This window comes from Nicotiana sylvestris, chromosome 4 (genome assembly GCF_000393655.2).
Source record: "Nicotiana sylvestris chromosome 4, ASM39365v2, whole genome shotgun sequence".
NCBI classification, from domain to species: Eukaryota; Viridiplantae; Streptophyta; class Magnoliopsida; order Solanales; family Solanaceae; genus Nicotiana; species Nicotiana sylvestris.
Window position 1 is genome coordinate 4,421,122 of NC_091060.1, and position 14,429 is coordinate 4,435,550.

Below are 14,429 nucleotides of genomic sequence, written 5' to 3' on the forward strand. Positions count from 1 at the left end.
GTTTTGCAAGTAACAAAGATCAACAAAATTAGAAAAAAAAATATAATTAGAAAATACTTTTACTCATTTAAACAATATTTTATTTAATATGAATTGTGTATCTAACCATAACTCATTCTTTACTGTAGTTGAATAATGTATTTAAATCCGGCTACACGAAATTTTTGGACTCCAAGTTTTATCATAAATTATTGTTTTCACTATAGCAATATTTTGATGTGAGCCAATGGCAATCACTAAAAAAGGTGACCTCAAAGTTCATTTTTTTTTTATTTCTACTCAAACATAATGCTACTTCTTTTATTAAAAAAATTAAGAATTGTTAACTGGTAATTTTTTTTATTTTGATGTATTCTAAAATAAGTAATAAACTTGAAATCTATCCTAATTTTACATATTCCGATGAAGGCTTAATATGTTTAAATTTAATTGGAATAACTCAAAGTTCAAGATCTCCTATTTCAATGCAAACTCGGTACTATATTATTTGTTATTACTATGAGTTTATTCATGTTTTTCGACTGGAGTATATAAAAAAATAGCCTCCTCATATAAAGAAATAGTTTTTTAATAGTAATTAAGATGGTCAAAATTCCATAACAATAAAAGTAATAATTTTGTAGTTAAATTCAAAGTTGTTTTTAATAAATGTTTAGTTCATTAAAATTTTAAAATAACTGCAATATCTGACCCAACTCCTACTTATAACCAAACATCAAAAATGAAATACTCGTAATACTGAAAGAAATTAAGACAATAATGTGTGATGGAAAAAATTAAGATAAACAATGTATAATGAGCGACATTGTATTTTTTAAATGTTTTTCTTGTTTTAAATGTGAAGTGGTTATTTGAATTCAAAATATGAAGCAAAAAATAAATATCAGAATTCAAAATATTTTTTACAAATATAATTTCATTCTTTTATTATTTATTAACGGCTATACTTGTTTAACACATCTCTTTTTTCTTTTCGTTTTCTTGCCATCTCGTCTATTCTTTCATTTATCTGTTCTGGTTTCTTCTTCTATCTCTTTCAAAGGAAAAATCAATTTGCCTCATGTCCGATTTTATAGTGAAAATTTCAAATATTAACTCTGTATATTAAGGAAGAAAATTATATTTATTATACATGATTCAACTAACACTGTGTTTGGATCATTGTTCCCCATCGTTTTATAATGTATCGTATTGTATTGTACTGTACTGTATTGTATCGTTTTGATGGATATAACGTTTGGATAGACTGTATCGTTTGCTGTTGTTAAATAACATCTTTATTGTTTGGCTTGACTGTATTGTACTGTACTGTACTGCTAAGTTTACTAAAATACCCTCAATTATTTTATTAAAGGTTGTAAAGAGGTATAACACTTGAGACTAATGGTAGGGTCGAAGCATCTATATCTATGATTATTTTTTGCTATTTACATGTTAAATGGCATGTACTTGTCAAAATATGTAGTCTAAATGCTATTCTTTGAAAAATGATATATCAGATCTAATACGGACACAAGTAGAAGATAATTAAACAACCACAATATAGAGAAAACACATGAAGTGGAATGATATTGTTCCATATCTCAAATAATTCCAAACTTAAAGTGCATAATATAATAAAAATTTCTAGCAACATGACATATAAAATTCATATCGATCTAGTCAAAGTCTATAAAATCCTCAATAGCTAAAGCACAAAAAATATTTAGTCTAACTCAATTGCCAGGTGACGACATCAAGGTTAGTAAAAGAAATTTGTGGTCTTCCAATGGACACCCAATCAGTGTGCGGCACAAGTCTACATGTTTGCAAAAAAATATATAAGCTTTCATGTGCATACTAGGCTCTAAATCCAACACTTGTACCATTTGCCATATCTCACTCTCAGGAATAGGTGGCATAGTTGAAAGGCGATTAATTGCATTAGCCAAATTATTCATCCCACCTCTCAACATATCAGTCATGCCTTCAAGATGATCATGTTTAGATTTTTTATTCCTGCTAGAAGTCGGTACCTCTGAATATGCATTAGATTTACGTGCTTCCTGAGTTGATTGATATTGCTCATGTTGTCCATGTTCCTCGATATTTTCCAAAGAGGCAGCATTCATGGAAATTAGTTCATCTACCTCATCAATAGTCAATGGACTATCACGTGATTTTCTCAAATTATTACAAGCATCCCTTCTCAAATTATTACAAAGCTTTAATTATTTATTCATCACATCTAACTTTCCCTATATAAATATATAAAATATTTACCTTCTGGAAGTTTTAGCGGGTCTTGTCTATTTAACGCTTCTTTCATGAAAAAACAAGCAGACAAATACACCCCATTAGCAATCTGAAGTAGTTCAACATAAAACGATATGAAAGTGATGTAAATTATACAAATACATAATGATATGAAAGTGATAACAAGCAGACAAATACATAAAGTAGTTCAATGTAAAGAAAGTGACGTAATAAGAGCTGTGAGCACGTGATTTTTGTTTTTACGCGACAATCACTCCGAAAGAAACAAAATAATAGCAATTGGTCTTGCTGTACATTTTCTGGATTTTTACATGGCATTTTTGCTAGTTATTTGTGATCTTGCCCGTGGTTATCTTATTCAACAAAAATAAAAAATAAAAAAATATATATATATATATATATATATATATATATGTCGTGTGAACCGTAATCCGTTAATTAAAAAGAAAAATAAAATGTGTGCATCTTTCATTGTATTTTGTCATTAAGTGTTTAGTATAATTAAATGTTAATCGTGTGATAATTGTTGTTCAATGTTTTATATAGTATTATTTGGCAAATTAATTTAATAAATTAAAGAAAAAAAAGAGAAAGGGAGAAGGATTTTCGGACCAGGCCAGTCCAAGTTAAAACAAAACAGGCCCAAAACTGAACCAAATCAAGCCCAAAACCTGTGCTTGCCCCGGTCCAGACCAGCCTACTTCAAGAACTTCCAAACGACACCGTTTTAATCTGGTCTGATCTGGGCCGTTGATCTCTGAATGATCAACGGCCAAGATCTCACACCCCGTACCCACGAACAGATCCGACCCGTCTTACCCGAACCAACCCAAACCCTGGCATGTGAAACGACACCGTTTCCCCATCAGGTGAAAGATCTTGGCCTTCCATCTCGCCTCATCCAACGGCTGAGATCAATCCACCCATTCCATATATAAGCTTCCTACCATACCCTGCCCCCCTATCCAAGACCTCCGCCTTTGTCCTCATCCCCTTCCCCACGAAACCCTAGCCGTACCCTTTCCCCTCACTATTAATCCCGGCGGCATAAACGCCGGTGGCCCTCACCTTAACACCATAGATGCTCCTCACCATCCTGAACCCAAATCCACCAACCACTTAGCTCGAATCCCCTCCTACCTTCTCGAATCTTCGTTTGAAGATTCGAGTCGGAACCTGACTTACACCAATTGACCCCAGTTTCACACCAGACAGTCCCCGGACCCCCTCGTGACCAAACCATGCTTGGTTTGGTCCGAATCTAACCAGGGAAACATGAATCCCAGATCTGATTTTGGGAACCCTAGGGTTCCTCGTGACTGGTCTGTATCCATTTGAGCCAAAGCATTTAGGGTCTAATGGACTTTAGTCGAAGTGTTCTCAGTGAGAACACTTCGATTAAAGTCCTTTCAACCCCAAGAAGGGTTTGTTCGAATCTGAGCTAAGACTTTTTGATTCTTCGGGGATTTAAGGTGAGTTTGTTTTCCTTTTTCTTTATTCAGTCCATGTGCCGATTAAAGGTCTGTTCGTTGGCCAAATGTCTTGTTTAATTTGTGTTTTGAATTTTTACCAACTGTATCCTTTCCACCTTGCCTGAACCTCTGTTGTTTGATCGAGTCTTTCTTCTATTCATTGATAATGTGTAGATGTGTATGTGCTGTGCAATCAATTGAACCTTGAACTTGACTAATTAACTGATTCCCCGGTACAGTTTCTGCTTAGACAGTGTAATTTGAATCGCATGTTTGATACTGTTAGATTTCTGATCATGGTCTTTGATTGTATATGTTATAATTAGTATAGTCGAGTCGACAAATGTCGTCAATTAATTTCAGTAATTTGAATGTTAACAATTGAATTTGTTGCCTGCTGCAATTTTGTTTGAATCAAAGTAAGAATCAAGTATGGCTACTTATAGTTGCTGTGTTTGAATCTGAAAATAAAAAGGTTAGGTTGTTAGCTGCAATCTGAATTGGAGGGCATGTGCATTTGTGCACAACATGTGCATAAAGGCCCTTTTGGATTAAAATAGTTTGACAGCACATGTTGTCAGATTATATTCCTGCTGCCCATGTCTGCTTTTAGTTAATAAAATGGGAAAGGGGACTATCAGGGAATGTCATGGGAAGGGTTTTATTTTAAGTAATCGAGTGGAAAGAAAACAGATCACATGGGAGTGTGTTTGATTGGTCTAACAGGCTGTTAAAGGGCTGATTTTAGGCTTATAAAAGGGGGGGATACACATTGAGAGAGACACACACACAGACAGATTTAGAGGGGACTGAAAGTTGACACTAAATTTCAGAAGAAGAAGAAATAGAGAGGACATACAGATATACATTGAGAGAGGCATAACACAGAAAAATAGGAACTGCATTTCCATCGTTGTCTTGATTCTCACTGGTCTGGATTTGCCTGTTCCATACTGATTTCTTCTGAGTCCTGATTGAGGTTACTGGTTGTGTGTAGCATTAGTTCATTTCTGGATTTGTTCTGCCTAAATTCTGATTCCATACTACTGGGTATTTGCTTCATTCTGCCATTTTTCCATCGGCTCTAACTGCATCTTGCACTGGGATTTGTTCTATTGGTTACCTGTTGTTACTGCTGCTGCATTTGTTGCCATTGTTACTCTGCTGACTTCTCTTCTTCTTCAATTGTAAAACACTTCCAGGTATACAACTTCTGAAACCATATGTTGTTGAAAGTTTGAAGTTTGAAGCAGAAATAAAGAAATGAATGTCTGTTTACTTTATAATACTTGTATTCAAAATAGGTCGAATGTTAGTTTGGCCTGTATTTGTTTGACTTCAAACTGCAAATACTCTGTATGAATTAACATACATTCTGATTTGAGATGAACTATTAGATAGCATTTGTTTGTTAGATCAGACGTGTTTTAATGCATACAACCATTAGGTTTTGTTTTAGTTATGACATTATAACATAGAATCATAGCAAGCATCTGTATGTATTTTTGTCTAGATCTCTGAACTGTTAAATCTGTTATATTTGGTCCCATTTGATTTCAAGATAAGTGTACCCCAAACTAATTCTCATGCGGCGTTACGTTAGCAGGGTGATAATGTATGCCAACCCTCTTGTTAGATTACTTGTTCCTATATAGGTTCGATATGGGCTTCAATATAGATTCATTGTTTCGAAATAATGCGATGACTTTTGAGGAAAACTAATAGGCAGTTTCGAATCCAATTAGTAGTAGTTTTCTTAATAAATAGCCGATTTCATTTATCAAGCCTAAATAAGTTAATTTTAAAATTCAAACTTGAGGGTCGTTTAATGTAAATTTAGTATGTGTTATTAGTTTGCTTGCAACCTCCCTTATCAAATTAACAAAGCTTATTCACTCTTTGAAGACAAGGCATGAAATAATTCTCACCTCATAAACAACCAATTAGGTAATCAAGCAAAATTCGGATTCGTCAAACATAGTAGAGATTTAGTATGTTAGTTGCTTAAACAAGTAAGTTTGGTATTTTTCTCTTTTATTTTTAGAGACAAATGTAATAGAAATGTAGTCGCTTTAGGATATCCTTTAAAAGGTAATGGGACGAGCCTCGTCAAATAAAGACACACATCGCGGGGCCCTCAACAACCGCTTTTAATAAATACATAAGTTTTGGGATGGACTGTCTAGAAAAGTTCACTCCTTCCCCAAAGATAATAACGCGTTAGGCCCTTTAGGCGCGGCTTAATTAAATTACATTCTTAAACTCGGGTGCACATTGATGTGACCCGAATCCAAATCTCAACGGAGTCGAAATGTATTAATAACTACGGGTGCATTGATTGTGACGTGGTTCGAGATGCATTTTCACGACGTTGCAATTCTATAAAAATAAATGATAATAATAAAAGCGGTTTTAAACTTAATAAAAGCACATAAGTCACAACATGTATTTAAATCAGATATTTAGCCATTATAACAATTTAAGCGACCGTGCTAGAACCACGGGATTCGAGGGTGCCTAACACCTTCCCTCGGGTCAACAGAATTCCTTACTTAGAATTTCTGGTTCGCAGACTTCATTTGGAAAAGTCGAAAATTTCCTCGATTTGGGATTCAAGATAAACCGGTGACTTGGGACACCAAAAGCCAAACCTTTCCCAAGTGGCGACTCTGAATTAAATAAATAATCCCATTTCGAATATTGTCACTTAAATTGGAAAAACTCCTTCGCGCATTTAACCCTTCGGGGGCGGGCGCGCAAAAAGGAGGTGTGACAGCTCTGGCGACTCTGCTGGGGATTTTTGGTGGGCCAGAACCACTGGTTCAGGGTTCAAGAATTCGAGCTTAGAATAATTGTTATATTTGGCTTTATTTGATATTTATTACATGTTTTGACATAACGTGCTAAATGTTGTCTTTTACCGCTTTGATATTATCTGAACTGTATATAAACTGTGCCGGAACCCTTCTCTCTTCACCTCCGGGGAGAAGCTCGCTGGTCGAGGCTCCCTATTCTGTTAGTGTCGATACCTGAAATAAGAAAGAGGACGGATAAGTTACGAAGCCGGACGGCCTTTTGGTTCCCGGTAAGTTGCCCCTCCTCGACTCGAGTTGTCCGCTCGGGTACACAGTCTAGAACATCTACCCAGGTTATAAACCTAGTATAACGAAACCTCATGCCGGATCCCTAGTAGGAACGCTTATCTGCATCATGTTGCATTTGACATAGGGGACTCAACACAGGGGTTGGGTCCGTCTAGGACAGGCAACCTGGAATGAAAAGACCATCTTGCTGCATCCCGTTTGTTCTGCGCATCTATTTGCTTCAGATCTGCATGTTGACCGGTTTCCGAAAAATTTTCAAAAAAAAATAGCAGGGTAAGGAGATAATTACTTATTCTTTTGGAAAGAAAAAAAAACATGTACGAGTAATGTCAAACCTAACCGGAATTTTCTAAAATATATAAAAAATGATAAAAAAAAAAGCTTGTCTTTCAGTTTGACTATTCCTTTTAATCACTTTCAAAATCCAAAAAAATATATAAATCAAATTTTTATTTTTATTTTTGTTTCATTTGTAGCACCTTTGTAAAAGATTTGCGAAATTTCAAAAAAAAAAGAGGAGGTTTAAAATGTGTAAATATTTCCTTGGTCTCTTTTCAAAAATAAATAATAAAAAAAAATATAACAAAACTTCAAAAAAAAACAGTTATTCTTCTTTTCTTTAAAGGGCTTTATTTTTGTTTCCCCTATTTTGATTCGACCGAACTACGCCGGTTTGATTCTCGCACGGGGTGAGATACGTAGGCAACCCTCATCGGGTCCAACCTCCCGTTTTTGCAAAAAAAAAAAAAAAATCTCTAAAAAAAATCTAGATAATTTTAATTTTTGAGTCTAATAAAGTTTATCACCCTAAATAAATGTGCAGGATGAGCACGATACAAAACGAACCGTTTTCAATAATGACCAAGATCCCTTTTGAGTTGCGATTATGGTGGAACGACTTAGGCAAGGAGGGGCAAGGCAAAGTGAGGAAATATCTGAAAAATCTCCCGGATTTACTAGACATTCAGCCTCGGGGCGATATTATCAGATCATTGGTCACTTACTGGGATTCGGCGCACAATGTATTTCATTTCTCAGACTTCGAGCTCACCCCGACTTTGGAAGAAATAGCGGGATACATTGGGGGTGATGAAGCTCCGTTAAGGTTCAAATACTTGATTGCACCTAGGGCCGTCACGGTACACCGGTTTCTGGATTTTCTGAAAATACCCCGAACATTTCACCATCCAGATCTTGCCAAAGGTTTCTGCAGTCTCCACCTCATGTATGCTAGATACGGTCACGAGGGCGGGTTCAATAAGCCGGATTTCAAACTGTGTAGTAAAGGCAACCGACAAAAGTGGGACGAACACAGGCTGTTAGCTTTTATGACGGCCTTCTTGGATCTTATAGTATTCCCAAGGAAGGACGGCAACATCGATCTAAAAATAACTGGGGTCGTCAGTACTTTGCTCACCCAAGATAAAAGTACTCTAGCGCCTATGATTATGACTGACATTTTCCGGGCTCTCACCGCTTGTAGAGCCAGGGGCGACTTTTTCGAAGGATGTAACCTACTGTTGCAAATATGGATGACCGATCATTTATGCCATCGCTCCCCGCTCTTAGGTTACGGTTCGCCCGAAAAGACTTGTATTGGAGAATTCTACACTAGAGTCAAAGGTTTCAATCTACCTGAGGGCGTCGCATCATGGACCTCATTTTTCCGAACTCTCACTGCTAGCCAAATCCAGTGGACGCTCGGATGGTCGCTTGTTGAGGAAATCATATACATGCCGGCAACCAGGCCCCATTTTCTGTTGATGGGACTTAAAATCATCCAACCCTACGCACCATATCGGGTTTTGAGGCAACTTGGGAGATATCAAGTGGTGCCGAAAGATGAAGATCTGAGTACCCAAGTGATTGAAATCAGTCCAGACGGTCGTTTCCCCGAAGAAGAAGTGCGCCAAATCTGGAGTGAGTGCCAACATCTGACAGCAAGCACTTGTGTGATGGATATAGCAAAAGGGGAAGTTGCCCCAGGATATCACGCTTGGTTCAGAGGCGACCTGTCTTGTGAAAGACCAGCTAAGAGACCGCATCTCAAAGATTTTGTGGAATCATCTCAAGGGCAATGGAACTGGTTAGCAAAAGAAAAGGGGTATCGGGCAGAGATCGGTAATTTGAAGCTACAAATTGACAGTCTGAAATTCAATAACAGCATATAAATCGCGGCGGATAAAAGCGAAAAGAATAAATTGGTCCAAGAGAATGAAGAACTTAAGGCCCAAATCCAAAAATTGAGATTGTCTCTTGATGAACAACCCAGAAGTCGATCAGACTAGCAGTTGATTAGGGGTTTAAAAAGAGAAGTCGCGGAATGGCGAGATGGTTTAGAAGAATCGAAAAAGATTATGGCAAAGCTCAAGGCACAGTGGGGAATAAGAGTAGAGAAGCATCGCCGATACTTGAACCAATCGAAACGCGACCACGAGAAAATTGTTGCCAAAATGAAGAGAGAGATGGCTATACTTGAGATCAAAGAAGCTAATCAGGCCAAGAATTTCCAAATTGAGAGCAGATACTGGTACGACTCGTTAGCCCAGATGAAGTTAGAAGTACGGCAACTGAAGAACCAGCATATACAGGATTCTCAGGTATTCAAGATGTGTAGCGATCAGATAAGACGCCTACTCATAGAGAAGAAGCAAACCAGAGATAGGATCAAGGCCATTGCCCATGCCATCACCAGACGATGTCTACGATGTGAGAACATGACCAGTGTTACCGTCCTCTCGGCAGTGATGGGTTATGTCAAGCAGACCATGCATGAACTGGAGCAGCTTGAGAAGGATCTCACACCTAGGACCGCGACAAGGCCGAACGATGCCCCGCGGTCACCCATTTTCAAAACCATAATGTACTCATAAGTCCAGTCTGTATCTTAGCATCTTCTGCCTGTTTTTCCCCATCAGGGGGATTTTAGTCTATTTTGAGTCTAGGTTTATTTTCAAAGTTTGCTCTTTCTTTTGCAAAATGTAGTTTGTAATAGACCGTTTCAACAATAAAAAGGTTGTTTCTTTTACGCTCATTTATGTTTTTGAACTACGTAATGATCTGATTCACGTGGCGTCGTGATACGTAGGCAATCCTCATCGGATCTGGTCGCATTTTTACCGCAAAATAAAAACATAAAAGAAAAACAAAAATAGAAGAAAAAATGATAAGAAAAGGGAAGCCTAAAAAGAATGCCGGAATGATGCATGCTTTCGTCGCAAACATGTAGAATTCACTTAACTGTATAGGTGCATCATGCTCAACGTGAGGTTGCCTATCTGTTATTTATTTCGAATTAACCGCTCGTTCGTTGTAAGCATTTCCAGGTTTTTGGAAAGACGGTTGGTTTGGTGAAAATCTGGCCTCGCACTCATACTTCACGAGGTCAAAGAGAAGTGTTCAACTACCTGTTGTTAAGACCGGAAGCAGTACTCACACTTACTTCACCAGGTCAAAAGGAAGTGTGGAAATGTCTTCAGAAATTCCGTTGCAAACAATCCCTGTTTCTGAGGAGAGCTCGATCTCAGCCGTCCTCACACCTGAATCCGCAACTGTGGAGGAAAATAGAATCCTACGGCTCCGCATGTTGGAAATGCTGGACGACTGGAATAATGGGAAAGAGCCGCCAAGCGTCATCCCCGGATTCCCTGAGTTATTCTCCAGGTCAAGCGGGACTTCTAATGTCCCCATAAATTATCCTGCTACCCCATTCGGGTACCCAGCCACTTCAGTCTTCTCTGCTGGATCGCCTTCTGAGCCTCATCCCCGAATGTTAGCCACCGATACAAGCACGAACATCTTTACTGCACTGCCCTGCCCGATTATGGCACAGCCTGCTACGTACAAGCCAAACTTTGACGCATCCTCTTTTACATTCCAAGCACCATCGTTCTCAATGGAACCAACTAGGTTCGCTACCAGCACTAATCCTCTACCGCCTCAGTGCGAGCTTGCACCCGGGCAGGATCAGAACCCCAGAATTGCAGAACAAAATGAGATTGCCAAGAGAATGAGAAGCCTTGAACAAAGTTTGAAGAATATGCAAGGATTGAGCGGACAGAAGAGCGTCTCTTACGCCGACCTGTGCATGTTCCCTCACGTGCACCTGCCAACGGGTTTCAAGACCCCAAAGTTCGAGAAATACGATGGGCACGGTGACCCCATTGCACATCTTAAGAAATACTGCAACCAATTGCGGGGAGCCGGCGGAAAAGAAGAACTGCTAATGGCATATTTTGGGGAAAGTCTAGTAGGGATAGCCTCGGAATGGTATATGGACCAGGAAATGTCCCGATGGCATATATGGGATGATCTCGCCAGAGATTTTGTGAAACAATTCCAGTATAACATCGACATTGCACCAGACCGAAATTCTCTGTCGAATTTGAAGAAGAAACCTTCAGAAAGCTTCAGAGAATATGTTATTAAGTGGCGTGAGCAGGCATCGAGGGTGAAGCCTCCCATGGATGAGGTAGAAATGGTCACTACTTTTCTCCAGGCTCAAGAGTCCGATTATTTCCAAAACATGATGTTAGCCATGGGAAAGTCGTTCGCGGAAGCAATTAAGATTGGAGAGATGGTGGAGAATGGTCTGAAAACAGGTAGGATTCTGAGTCAAGCAGCCATAAGGGCGACCTCCCAAGCCGTCCAAAGCGGGTCCGGAGGAATGGCAAGAGGGAAGAAAAAGGAAGAAACGACCATGGCAGCCTCGGAAGCAAGGGAATATCGTCATCCCAGGCCCCGTTTTCCGGAAAGAACCCCACAACACTACTATCCCCATTCAAATCTGGCATATGCTCATCAACCCTATATGGTCATGAATGCCCAGCCTTATGTCCGTCCGCCGCAACAAGCCAACCGAGGCCAAGCTCTACTTCCCAAAAATCAGCCTCCTTACCACAACCACTATAACCCACAACCTCCGCAGAATAACTTCCGCCCTCAGGAGCCACCTAGAAGGCGGACTTTCACGCCCATCGGTGAACCATACTCTACTTTGTTCCCGAAGCTAGTCCAGTTGGGTTTCTTGCAACCAATCCCTCAAACAAGGCAAAACCCGACGTCACCTTCTTACAAAGCTGGAGTCAGATGCGCCTATCATTCAGGGGCCGAGGGACATGATACAAATGACTGCTGGTCGTTGAAAAGAGTGGTCGAGAATTTGATAGAGCAAGGGAAAATAGTGCTAAGGGACGAAGAGATCCCAAATGTGACTAACAATCCATTGCCTGCTCACAATAATGGGCCGCTGATCGGAATGATTTGCGAAGACAAAGAATTCGACCCTGCTTTGAAAGCCATAATTGCCATTGTCGACACAGCGAGGAGGCCTGAAACAGACCAGAAATCAGAAAGGGGGGAGGAGGCCAAGGCTGCAGAAAGCAAGCCCGAAAAGAAGGTGGAGAAGAAAGTAGTACCAGCAAAGGGTGGAGTTCTTTACATACCACGAGGTCAAGCCAAGAAGACGCAGAACTTCGGGATCAAAAAGGCAAAACCTATGTACGTGCCAAAAGGGGCCTATGTGGTCCGGGGGACGATTCAACCACCTCGGCTGAATGAGCCAGTGGTTATCGGACGCGTGCCACAAAAGCCAATGACCAACCCGTCCACAGTGCCGTGGAATTATCAAAAGACTTTGGTAATGTACAAAGGTAAAGAGGTCATGGGAGAACTTCCAGAAAATACTTTCATTGGAAGGTATTCAAATACCCAAGAGCTGAACAACGCCACACAAAGGCGCTTCCCACCAAAGAAGCCTGTAAGCGTTGAAGAAGCGGAAGTGTTCTTGCAACAAATGAAAATGCCGGATTACGAAGTGATAGATCAATTGCGCAACTGCCCCGAGCAAGTGTCCATGCTATCATTGTTGATGAAGTCGGCCGAGCATCAAAAGATCTTACTGAAGACCCTGAATGAAGCATACGTGCCAGTGGAAACCTCGGTTGAACAACTGGAGCGGATGACAGAAAGATTCTTCGCCGTCAACCAAATCTCTTTCAGCAAGAACGATTTACCCCCGGAAGGAGCGGCACACAACAAGGCCTTGCATCTAACAGTTAAATGCGAGGACTACTATGTCAAGCGGGTAATGTTGGATGGGGGATCAGGTGTTGACATTTGCCCGCTCTCCACGCTACAAAGAATGGAAATTGGGACCGGAAGAATCCGACCCAATAATGTCTGCGTAAGGGCTTTCGACGGCATCAAGAGAGATACCATGGGGGAAATAGACCTGTTGTTGGTCATAGGACCAGTCGAGTTTGAAGTAACCTTCCAGGTGCTCGACATGGATACATCCTACAATTTTCTCCTCGGCAGACCTTGGATCCATGCGGCAGGAGCTGTGCCTTCCACTCTTCACCAGATGGTGAAGTTTGAGTACGAAGACCGAGAGATCGTAGTCCATGGAGAGGACGAGCGTGCCATTTATAGGGACCCATCCATCCCATATCTTGAACCAAAAGAAGGGAGCGAACATACGGTCTATCAAGCTTTCGAGATTGTACTGGCAGAGCAGCATGAAGAGGGAATACCCTGCCCCCAGCCTTTCTTGTCTAATGCCTCGGTCATGGTGGCCAAAGAGATGATCCGGCACGGGTTCAGGCCAGGGAAAGGGCTTGGACGAACCCTGCAGGGAATAATAGAACCCATCACCTTGCCAACCGCCAAGAAACCATTTGGACTAGGTTTCAAACCCACTCCAGAAGATGAAGAGTGGGCAAAGAAAGGAAAAATGAGGGTTGGAAGTTACCTCGACCATTGCCGGGTTTATATGAAACCTTCATCAGGCCAAGATACACCGAAGAAGAAGACGATGAGGTCTTCAAAGCTGAGGAAATTGAGGAGATATGTAGGGCAATGAGAGAAATGCTCTACGAGACTCACATGGTTCAACCAGGTGAAGGCACCAGCACTGCCGAGATGCTATACGTGGGGCCGAACGCCAAACTTCGAAGCTGGGAGGCCACGCCATTCCCGACTAGATGGAAGTCCAGGTAGACCTGTCCTGCCACCTTTCCTGTGTCACAAGTTGTCTCCAGGACATAACTTGAACGTTTTCTTCCTTTCAATTGTTGTTTTGAAATCCTAAGTTGTAAACATTGTTGTCTTCCAACTTTCCAAAGAAAATAAAAAAAAATCATCATTGCTTTCCCATTCTTTCTTTTGTTCTGATTTTTGTTATTTTTCCTTTTATCTTTCCTTTCAGTTATAATAATGCGGCTTTAAATATGACATGCTTGCGGACTTCACGCCCAGATCACAACGAGCTATTTAACTGTGAATTAATGAACCCAGAACCAGAATATGATGAAGAAGAAGCTTTTAGGGAAATAAACCGAGAGTTGGAACATTTTGAGAATAAACCTAAGCCGAATCTGAATGACACCGAACCGGTTAATTTAGGAACTCCTGAAGAAATTCGGGAGACCAAAATAAGCATTCACACGGACAAGAAAACGCGAGATGCGATAATTCAACTTCTTTTTGAATTTAAAGACGTGTTTGCTTGGTCATATGATGACATGTCGGGGCTAGGTGTTGATCTAGTGGTTCATAAATTGCCAATTCATCCTGATTGTCCTCCAGTTCAACAAAA